Consider the following 10,413-nt stretch of genomic DNA (forward strand, 5'->3'; position numbering starts at 1 on the left):
GCAGGGACCCAAGCACTGAACACCGGTGAGGAAAGAGCTGCCTGTGCCACTCCCATTGCCCTTTGCTGACCCTGAGGGCAGGCAGGGCACTGCCACCCTGATGTCACCCCATCCTCTGCCTGCAGGAAACACTTTGGGTAGCTCCACACACCGCCAGGGAGTTCAGGGAGGGAAAATGTCACGTGCTGCCCTCGCAGTTGGCATGTCAGGATCTGCCCTGAGACACTGGCAGAGCTGCTTAGGGAAAAAAAAAAAAAAAAAGAGAAGTGAAAATAAGATAAAGATAAAAACCAGCCCAAACCTGCAGCAGCACATTGGCATTCTTTTTTTTTTTTTTTTTTTTTTTTTTCCAAACAAAAAGAATGAAAGCTTCTCAGGTATTTTGGTAGTAAAGTGCTCCTGGAGCATCTCGAGTGCCCAGAGAAGTGCAGTAAACCCCGGAGAGCCAGCAGTGGATGAGAGGATGGCACCCAAGTCACCTCTGCAGGGCAGTCCAGTAGTCCTGGAGAATCTGCAAAGCCTGGGTGATGGGGAATTCCAGGCCTCCAGGAGAGCTCCAGGCAAGGAAACCCCCACATACCCCCTTGCAGACACTCAGGCCCCACCGCTGGCACAGTTCTCCCAGGCTGGAGACATCCAAAGTCACCTCTGTTTGTGCCCAGACAAGCCCTTTGGAAAGAGGGGGTATCAGATGCTTGTTTTAAGGTTATTTCTCTTATTCCAAAGGCTCATCCAGCCCCAGTCCACATCTCAGCATCACCCTCCTCTCCCTGTGCCAACCCCAAAGCAGCTCTGGTGTGTCTGGGGTGCCCCTTTCTGTGTCTGCCCAGGGCACCCAGCAGAAACGATAAGCTCTACAAACAAATGTAAGTACTTGAGTCAACACAGGCTCAAAATGCTGCTCCAGGTGCTTTTGAAGTGCTCAGCTCCCACTCCTGGGTATAAATATGCTGGATTGGGAGCCTCCTGATGCTGCCATTTCACCCCCAGGCATCCAACCACAGCCCTCTGCCATTCCCACGCCACCAAACAATTCTGGAAAATCCATATCCCCAGGCAAATATAGGCAGAGAGCTCATGGGAACAAACCTTCATGTTTGGGCTGCAAAGGACGGGTGTAAAACTGACCAAAACCGGACCACAGAAGCCACCATTTCATGGGAGACGCTGAGAAAGTGAATTAAAGGGTCGGTTTAGGCAGAGAGGAAAAAGCCAGTGAAGGAAATCCCCTTGTTAGCACCACCAAGGCACCAGAAAAAGGAGAAGGAACAAGTTCATGAAAGAAGGACATGAGTTTGAAAGTGCAAATAATTGTTCACAATGAAGAGTAAACAAGGAAAAAAAAGGCAGGACAGAAGGGAAATGAGGAAGGGAAGGTGGGTGTGTCTCGTCTCTCCCAGCCCCATCCCTTGGAGCTTGCTGAGGGTGGCTGTGCTGAGCCATCGTTTTCCTGCTTTTCCAGACATCCTCACGCTGAAATGAAATGCAATAAACATCCTGCTACTGTGACAACACACAGAACGTTCATTAATTACGCACAATCATCCCTTAATTACCCCGGCAGGCCCAGCCCAGGCACGTGGTTTGTGGGGTCGCAGCAGCTCCGTCCAAAACGCTCCATTGAAATGTTTCCCTCTGAGGGTCTGATTCACCACCGGGAGAAGATTCACATCAACAACCCTTTCCCAGTCTAAACTGGAGTCACGAGGAGGTGAAGAGAGGCTGGAGCTCACTTTCCCGAAGCACAGATCGTCTTTCTCTCGAGGACAGGGACAGAAGGGGGAGCGATTTAAGGAATAGCTCGAAGGGATCTTTCCAAGCCCTCGCAGGGCAGCACCGGGCTTTTCCCTGCCCCTCTCCCAGGAGAGGCACGGGAGTTCCCGTGTCCTGGGAAAAGCTGGCCAAGCCTCCCCGGAGGGGTCGGGACACTCAGGCTGAGATGCCCTCAGGTTCCTCCCAGGGTGCCACACACTTGTCACCTAAAAATCAGGCTCTGGAGGCACCCGGAGTGTTTTCACCCTGTTGCAGGTGCACCCCTGAATCCCACATCCATCCCAGCCGCGGGGCAGGGAATGAGCAGTGCCATGAGAGACCACCCAGTGTTACAACGGGGACAAATCCCAGAGCCCCAGTGCCTGGACAGCGTGTGGAGGGCAACAGGAGTGTCCGAGGAGAGGAGGGAAAGAGCCAGCTCTTCTCTCTCCCTCAGCAGGTTTGAGCAGGGTTTTCAGGAGCAGGTTTTTCAGCACAAAGGTTTATAATGACACCTCTTCTTTGTCTTCTTCTTTGTTCTTTTTCTTCTTCATCTTCTTCTTCTTCTTTGTCTTCTCCTCTTCCTTTTTTTCCTCCTCCTCCTCCTTCTCCTGCTCCTCCTCTTCCTCCTTCTCCTACTTCTTTTCTTCCCCTCCTCCTTCATTTTTTTCTTTTTCTAATCTTTTTTTTGTTGTTACTATTATTAGTAGTAGTAGTAGCATTACTATTATTGTTAGTATTATTATTACTATTACCACTTAGAGCAGGCTATACATTTGCTTTTTGGATACTATTTGAGCAACTAATATATTTAGCAGAACACTGACCAGAAAACAAGAAAGAGCCATAAAGAAAACTGATGTAAGTGCCCTAAATTTCCCACTTTGGGGTCCCAGCTCTTTCTCTGCCCAAAGCCAGCCATGACAACACAAAGTCACGAGGCTGCAGGGTTGGCAGTGCTCAAATGGATTGTTTACCTCCTCCAAGGATTCGTACTTAGTAAGAAAAAGCTCCATCAGTGGCTGGTTGCACTTGCTGGATTCCATCCCAGCACAAGAGCCTGTGTGTTCCAGCCATGGATGGGATCATTAAATGGATGCAAAGCAAGAAAATCTCTTTGAATGTATTGAAAGAACAGCCATTCACAGATTCCTGCAGGAATTTGTGAGGGCACCCTGTGCCAAGCTCAGAGTGTGGGCTGGAATTGTCAGCTCAGGACAAGGCACTGTGCAGTTAAATCCCCTTTGTCAGGAAAGGGACGTTTTTCATTCAAAGGACAAACGAGTGCTGTGTGATCCTGTTGTAATTAGCTAAAGCATGGAATTAATGTTTGGCCTGATCACAGAATCATAAAGTCATATAATCACAGAATCACAGATTTGTTGAGGTTGGAAAAGCCCTCTAAGACCATCAAGTCCAACCATTCCCCAGCACTGCCAAGGCCACCACTGGCCCGTGTCCCCAAGTGCCACATCCACAGGGCTTTTAAATCCCTCCAGGGATGGGGATCCACCCCTGCCCTGGGCAGCTGTGCCAGGGCTGGACAGCCCTTTCCAGGAAGGAATTCTCCCAATATCCAACCTGACCCTCCCCTGGCACAGCTGGAGGCCGTTCCCTCTCCTCCTGTCCCTTGTTCCCTGGGAGCAGAGCCCGACCCCCCCCGGCTCCCCCCTCCTGTCAGGGGGTTGCAGAGCCAGAAGGTCCCCCCTGAGCCTCCTTTTCTCCAGGCTGAGCCCCCCCAGCTCCCTCAGCTGCTCCTGCTGCTCCAGCCCCTTCCCAGCTCCATTCTCATTCCTGGAAATGCTCCAGCCCCTCAATGTGCTCCTTATCCCGAGGGGCCCAGAACTGCCCCCAGAATTCGAGGTGTGGCCTCCCCAGTGCCCAGCACAGGGGGACAACCCCTGCCCTGCTCCCGTGGCATCGCTGGCACGAGCCAGGACGCCCCTGGATTTGGGATAACGGGATTAATGAACGGAGCTGCTTTCCTGGGCGCTCCCCAGGGCTCCCGGCCCCCAAACCCCTTTACCGGCCACTCTCCCAGTCACACCAGTGTCCGTAGCGATCCACACCAGTGTCTGTAGCGATCCCCAGCAGTGGATCCCCAGCAGGATCTCCAGTGATCCACCCCGGAGCCGCCTGCAGATGGCAACAGCTCCCCGGCCCCGCATCCCCCTGGAGCTGCTCGCGGCTCATCCCGGCTCCTCAGCGAGGATAGCAGATGATAACTGAAATAATCATAAACCACAACAATAAAAAAATAACATAAAATAATAAATCGACAGTATAATAAAGTAATTTTAAAATCTTGGGATCGTAGAATAATTTTTGAAAGTCCGATAATGGGTGGTTTCGTTGAGTGATGGAGGAGCCCAGCTGCCTCTAAGCTGGGAATATCCCTTCCTAGTGGTACAAAAGGGCTCACTGAAAACCCTCCTGAACTCCTGCTGCACCACTCAGGCAGTTCCCAACACATTCTGTTATAATGCAGAAATAGTTTTTATTCTATTCCCAACTCTTATTTTTTTTTTGCATCACAGCAAATTTAAATGGGAAGAGGGAAAGTATAGAGGGGGTATCAGGAAAGAATCCTTCCCTGAGGGTGGTGAGGCCCTGGCACAGGTTGCCCGGAGAAGCTGTGGGGTTTTTTTTACTATTTTTGCTGTGTGGGGTTTGATTTTGCTTAAATAAAAGGCAGGGACCGGCTGCTCCTTGGGGTAAAAGCAAGTGAGGAGAGAGGGGGATTCTAAGCCAGGAAAGGAGAGGAAGGAAACCAGAGGGAATTGCTGGATGGGGCAGGAAGGAGAGACAAAACCTCTGGCTGTGGCTGGCAGCAGATGGGAAGCACAACAGAAAGGAAAGTCAGTGGACACAAGGAGGAAATGAAAATGAAAGGAGGAAAAATGCTTTTCAGCCTCAGACACACGTTCTCCTACTCAGTAAAATACATGTTTTACTGTATATAACTTATCTGTAGAATACATAGAATACTAAATATATATTTTACCATATATGTGCTTTGCCCCCACTCTGTTGTTTGAGGAGCTGGTGGTCAGAAAAATCAAGATTCTGGTGGGTTTATGAGGGGCAGGGGGGGCCTGAGACCATCACCCACCCCCAGCCCGGGGGGACATTGAACTCCCCAGTGCACAACAAGGTGGGATTTTCCCCTTCCACCACCAAACCCGTGCCACGTTTCCCTATTTTTATCCTAATTTTTCAGGATTTAAATGTCAGCGGCTGAACTAACGAGCCCAGGCTGTGCAGGAAGCCGGGGCTGGACACGGCAAATCTCTTTTGGCCCGACGGGACCCACCCACCTCATTCCCAACAGGGAATATTTGCCCTTCTCCAGCAGCCCACCAGTTTGTGGCTGCCCAAAAGGAGCCCACCAGCGGTGTGGTGGCCAGCGGGACCCCTCGGGCCCGAGGATTGGATCCAGGGAGGGTCGTTCCGGAGCTTTTCCCTGCTTTTTGTGCCGCCTCCGAGGCCGACGCGGTTATTTATGGAGCGTAAACACCACGGCTAAAAATAGCGGGATCAAACCTCTCCTGCCCCCTCATCCTGCCCCCACGCTGCCCTTCCAGCCTCAGCATCCTCATCCCGCCCTCCGTCTCTTCCTTAGGATGCTTCCCTGTGGATCACACAGCCCCACACCTGCCCCATTCCCAGAAAAACAGCTTTTCTCCCTTTTCCCCCCGCTTTTTAACAACCTCCTTCCCAGGCTGTTCCCTGAGCTGGAGGGATGTTGGATTTACCTCCTGCAAAACCAGGGAAAATCCAGGGAATTCGGGCTGGTGAGACAAACTGGGGTGGGAAATGTTTAATTTAGCAAAAATAAAGCCTCTTCAGAGGGAGGGGAAGAGCAAAGGGGCAATGGGAGAGGGTTCTCAGCAGGATGGTGCTCCCGGGGCGTTACCTTGCTTTTAGTGACCCCCAGGAAAACCGGGATCACCTGAAATCCCTGTGTGGGACGGCAGGAAGGCAGCTGGGATGCAAACAGGAGTGATCCGGCTTGGAATGCGGGAGCCGATGGAGCGAGGACCATCCCAGCGCATCCTTTCCCCGCCCGCTGCTCCGGGAGAGCTCGGGATGCCCGAGGGCAGCCGGGGCGGGATCATCCCGCTGGGAATCGCTCCTCCTGACTCATGCGAGTCGTGTGGGTGGCACAAAAAGCCGCGCGGGAGGGGGAAAAAGGGCTGGGAAAGAATCCGCGGCTATTTTTAAGCCCGAAGAATTGGAAGAGGCTGAGGTTTTTGGGCTGAGTTGTAAATAAAAGTGAGATGAAGTCACGGCAGAATTCCATGGCTGGAGCGTGGCAGCCCCTGGAGAACCTCCATGACCAACGGGGACGCGGCTGGAAAAATGTTGCTCCTTGGAAAACACTAAAAATTAAATTAAAAAAAAAAGGGGGGGGAGGGGTTTGGTCATTCCAAACCAGCACAGGGATCATTCCAACCGGGACAAATTGTCTTTTATTCCTCTGAGGATATTTCAGTGTCCAGGTGCTCGTGGACACATCTCCTCCTGGAGTCCCTGACAGCTGAGGGCTTGAATTCAGATGGTGTTGGATCCAGGTTTAATCCTGGAATTTAGAAATTAAGGTAATTTTATCCGAAAGAAAAACAGCCATTGGAGCAAATCAGCCCTTACAGGAAGAGTTGCTCCTTATTTGTAACCCTAAAACCTCCTTCCAAACTCATTGCATGAGCGGGAGCCTTTCCAAGGAGTCCAGGGATTAAAATCCTAATAATAAGGAATTCTTTCTTGCAAGAGGACAACCAATATAACCCAATCTTTCTAATGTTTATTTTTACTGGAAGGAATAGAATATATTAACTCTGAGATGAGAAGCCTGACAACCCATTGGTATCAAGATCATTGCCCTGTGAGATTTCCACCTTTTATTTATTGAAGAAAAGAAAATGGTATTAAATAAATAAATAAATACTTAGTAAAGAAAATCTATAAATAGATATATAAATAAATATGTGATACATGTGAATGAACGAACTTTATTTATTTATTAGATTTGATTTATTTATTTATTCAAGAAAATACATTCCTTTTCTGGAGGACACCCAGACTTGTTAACAGCAGAACTGCCCAGGAAGGAATCAGAGTCATCCAGGGGTGTTTTAGCCTCTCACTCTCTTTCCCTCTTTTTTAAATAGTCCAACAGCAAATATTTGCTGGCAGTGGAGATTTCTGAGCTCTGAGGTAATGGCCTATTTTTTATTTTTTTTTTTCACATATGCAGAGTCATCTCCTTGTTCCTGGAGCCTTATTGCAGTTACAGATGTGCTGGAGAAATGGGAAGTGCTGGAATCAAACCCCAGCTCTGTGGGTTTGATTCCAGCAACTCTGAGCTTCCCCTGAGCCCTGCTCCAAGCTCCCTGCCCATGGATGGCCTTTTTTAGGAGCATCTTCAGGGGTTTTTACAGAAATATCAAGAGCTCCATATTCTGGCCTTGGAGGAGGTTCCCACCAGGCTGAGCTGGGTTTGATTATCATGGAATTGTGGAGTGGTTTGGGTTGGAAAGGATCTTAAAGCCCATCCAGTTCCCCCCCCCTGCCCTGGGCAGGGACACCTTCCACTAGCCCAGGGTGCTCCAACCTGGCCTTGGACACTTCCAGGGATGGGGCAGCCACAGCTTCTCTGGGCAACCTCCACCACAGCAGCAGTTTGTTCCATAATTCCTATAAAAACCTCAAATATCACAAGGTTTGGGTCTATCAGATATTATAAATTCTATCACTGAAGCTGTGAGTGCTGAGCTGGTTTTTATCAACCACCCAGTTCATCACCCAAAGCTGTGCTTCCCTCCATCAATCCACGGGGTCATTCCCACTTCCAAATGCTGCTCACCACATGGCAAAAGACAAAGTGCATTATGTTTTTTTCCCCAACTAGTTTTCCCATATCTGGGGGGGAAAACTCATAAAAGGAAACTCAGAAGTGAAGCCTCATAGTACCAAGAGCATTTTAGGGAGCAGGTTCCTGTGGGGTGAGTTCAGAATTCCCCAAATTCCAGCAGGCTCGGGGACAATTCCATGCCCTATCAAAGGGTTATTTTGCCATGTCAGCACTTTGGCACCATCTCCAAGATCCAGAAGTGAAGTTTTAATGATCTGCTGCTCCAAAGGGATCGATGGGTTCCTGCAGGGGTCATTTGCAGGATCAATAATTGTTCAGCCCCTGCAAAACTGGAGAAAATCAGCTTTGAAGCTCCTTCCCAGAAACCGCTCAGTGGCTCCAGACTTTCTCCCCCAGACTCTGGGCAGCTGCAAAGTGGGTTTCTTGGAAAAGGGCAGATTTTGAGGCTGGGGGAGGCACAATGTGGCTGCTGAGGAGGGTTTGTCCAGGCTCAGCAACTCCTGGTGCTGCCCCAGTGCTCTGTTGGGGGACAGAGAAAGGTCCTCAGGCCAGGTTGGGCAGGACTTGGAGCAGCCTGGTCTACAGGAGTGTGTCCCTGCCCATGGAATCCTCATGGAACCAGTGAGCCCTGTCTGCCACCACACTGACACAGGAACCCACAGCCAGGAGAAGACACTCTCCATGCATTTCCAAAACCAGCTCCACCATCCAAATGCCCCAAACCCACAGAGGATGCAGCATCCACATGACTAGTCCCTCCAGGATGAGTCCCCTGATTTCCCCAGGAGCCCATATTTCTGCATTCTCCCAAGCCAGCCATGGGGCTACTGGACCTGGGGCTGCTGGAGTGGCCACAGCTGCCTACCAGGATTTGAATTCTTATTTCTCCTTGCTGTGACAGTGCCCTGTTCCCTCCAGCCACTGATTCCCTGATCTGACAGGACACAGAGCTGCTCCTCAGGCTCTGCTGCAGGCTGAGCCCGTGGCACGCACTGCAGGGCCAGCCAAAAGTGCCTCTAATGAGCTATCAACAGGCTTTAATATTTCATGGTGCTCTGATCAGAGTTAGGGCTTATCAGAAATGCTGTTAAAACGCAGCCTCTGGGAATGGCCAGGAGGGTTTCACCCGGCGCCCGAGGTTTACTCACCGTCCTATTTGCCTTAAAAACATCACAGCAGTTATAGGCAGGAGTCTGGTGAGAATGTGGCCCCTGGCACGGCAGGGAGCTGCTGCCAGAGCCAGTGCACAGCATCCCAAATCCTGCTGGCCACGGGCAAGGAGAAGTCCCCAAAGCAAAGGGTCCCTGCAGCCACCCTGGTGCTGCCCAGGCAGGTCAGTCCTAAAGCAGCTGGGGCTGGGGCTGTGCCCACTGCTGCCACCCTCCTGCTCACCTTTCCCAGCTCCAGCACCCTTCTGCAGGGAGAAACGCCCAAAAGGTGAGGATATACCCAAAGAATAACCCCCTGAATATGGAGAAAGAACAGCAGGTTCTCGTTGTTTGCCAGAAGCCCAACCCCTCCTTCCTCAAACTCTGCCTGGTGCTGTGTCGCCACTGAGAACATTTTGTCCCCTATCGTTGCTCCTGAGCTCCCCAAAATTTGTCATAGCTGTGACAGCTGTGAATTATCCCAAAGTGGGGCTGGCAGCAGGATGGGGTTTGCAGATCTAAGCAGTGAAACCATCCCCAGTGGAGCAAACAGGACAGAGGAAACAAGTCCATCCCTCGTGACAGTGACAGCGGTGAGTCAGTGGCTGCCCATCAGATTTGGCACGTGCTCACCCAAAAGGAAACCAGGCAGAAAGGTGCTGCTCAGTTTTTGCCACATTCCATGTTAGTTTTTCCATGACTAGATGAGACCTTCCTCCCCTCTCCTGTTTGCCTGAGTTTTGCAGCTGAGCCGGGGGGGATCAGCAAACGACCCAGATGAGGGGCTGTGGTCAGGGGGGACAGATAAAGGGGTGGGTGGGGACACCAGGAATGTGGCAATGGTCACTCCCTGCTGGGTGACACAGGGACCTGTGAAACTTTAGTCATGGGAATGAAAAACAACAGAAAGGAAGGATGAGGAGCTCCCTCTGTGCCTGCACTGGCACTGCCTGTCCTGACACTGCTGGTGTCTTTTTTAAGGGGCAAAAGCAGTGGTGGGCTCTGCACCTTGGGTGTCCCTCCCGTGGGTTGCTCAGGGCTCAGGTATCACTTACCTCATGTCCTTGGCTACCACTCATCCCTACAGCCTCAAACTCATCTCCACACTCTTAGGTTCATTCCATATCCTTAGGTGTTGCCCATCCCCACATCCTTGGCTACCACACATCTTTGTGTCCTTGAGCACTGCTCATTCCTGCATCCCCAGGTTCACCCTCACATCCTTGAGTCCTGCTCATCCCTGTGTCCTTGGGTGCTGCTCTTCCCCTCATCCTCGGGTACCACTCATCCAGTGCCCTCAGGTACTGCTCATCCCTGAATCTTTGTGTCCACACATCCTTGTGTCCTCCAGTACTGCTCATCCCTGCATCCTTGGGTACCACTCACCTCTGTGTCCTTAGGTCCTGCTTTTCCCTGCATCCTCGGGTACCTCTCATCCTTGTGTCCAGGGTACTGCTTATCCCTGCATCCTCGGGTTCACCCCACATCCTTTGGCTCATCCCCATGTCCTCACATTATCCCCGTGAGTGATTCCACACTATCCCCGCTCGGTGGTCCCGCCCCAGCTGGTTCTCAGCGCTAATTTTGGGGCACGCTGAGGGCCGAGGTGGKTGGGTGGCAGGGTCTCCCCGCCGGGCG

The sequence above is a fragment of the Manacus vitellinus genome, unplaced genomic scaffold, assembly GCF_001715985.3.
Source record: "Manacus vitellinus isolate BGI_N305 unplaced genomic scaffold, ASM171598v3 scaffold_45_pilon, whole genome shotgun sequence".
In the NCBI taxonomy this organism is placed as follows: domain Eukaryota; kingdom Metazoa; phylum Chordata; class Aves; order Passeriformes; family Pipridae; genus Manacus; species Manacus vitellinus.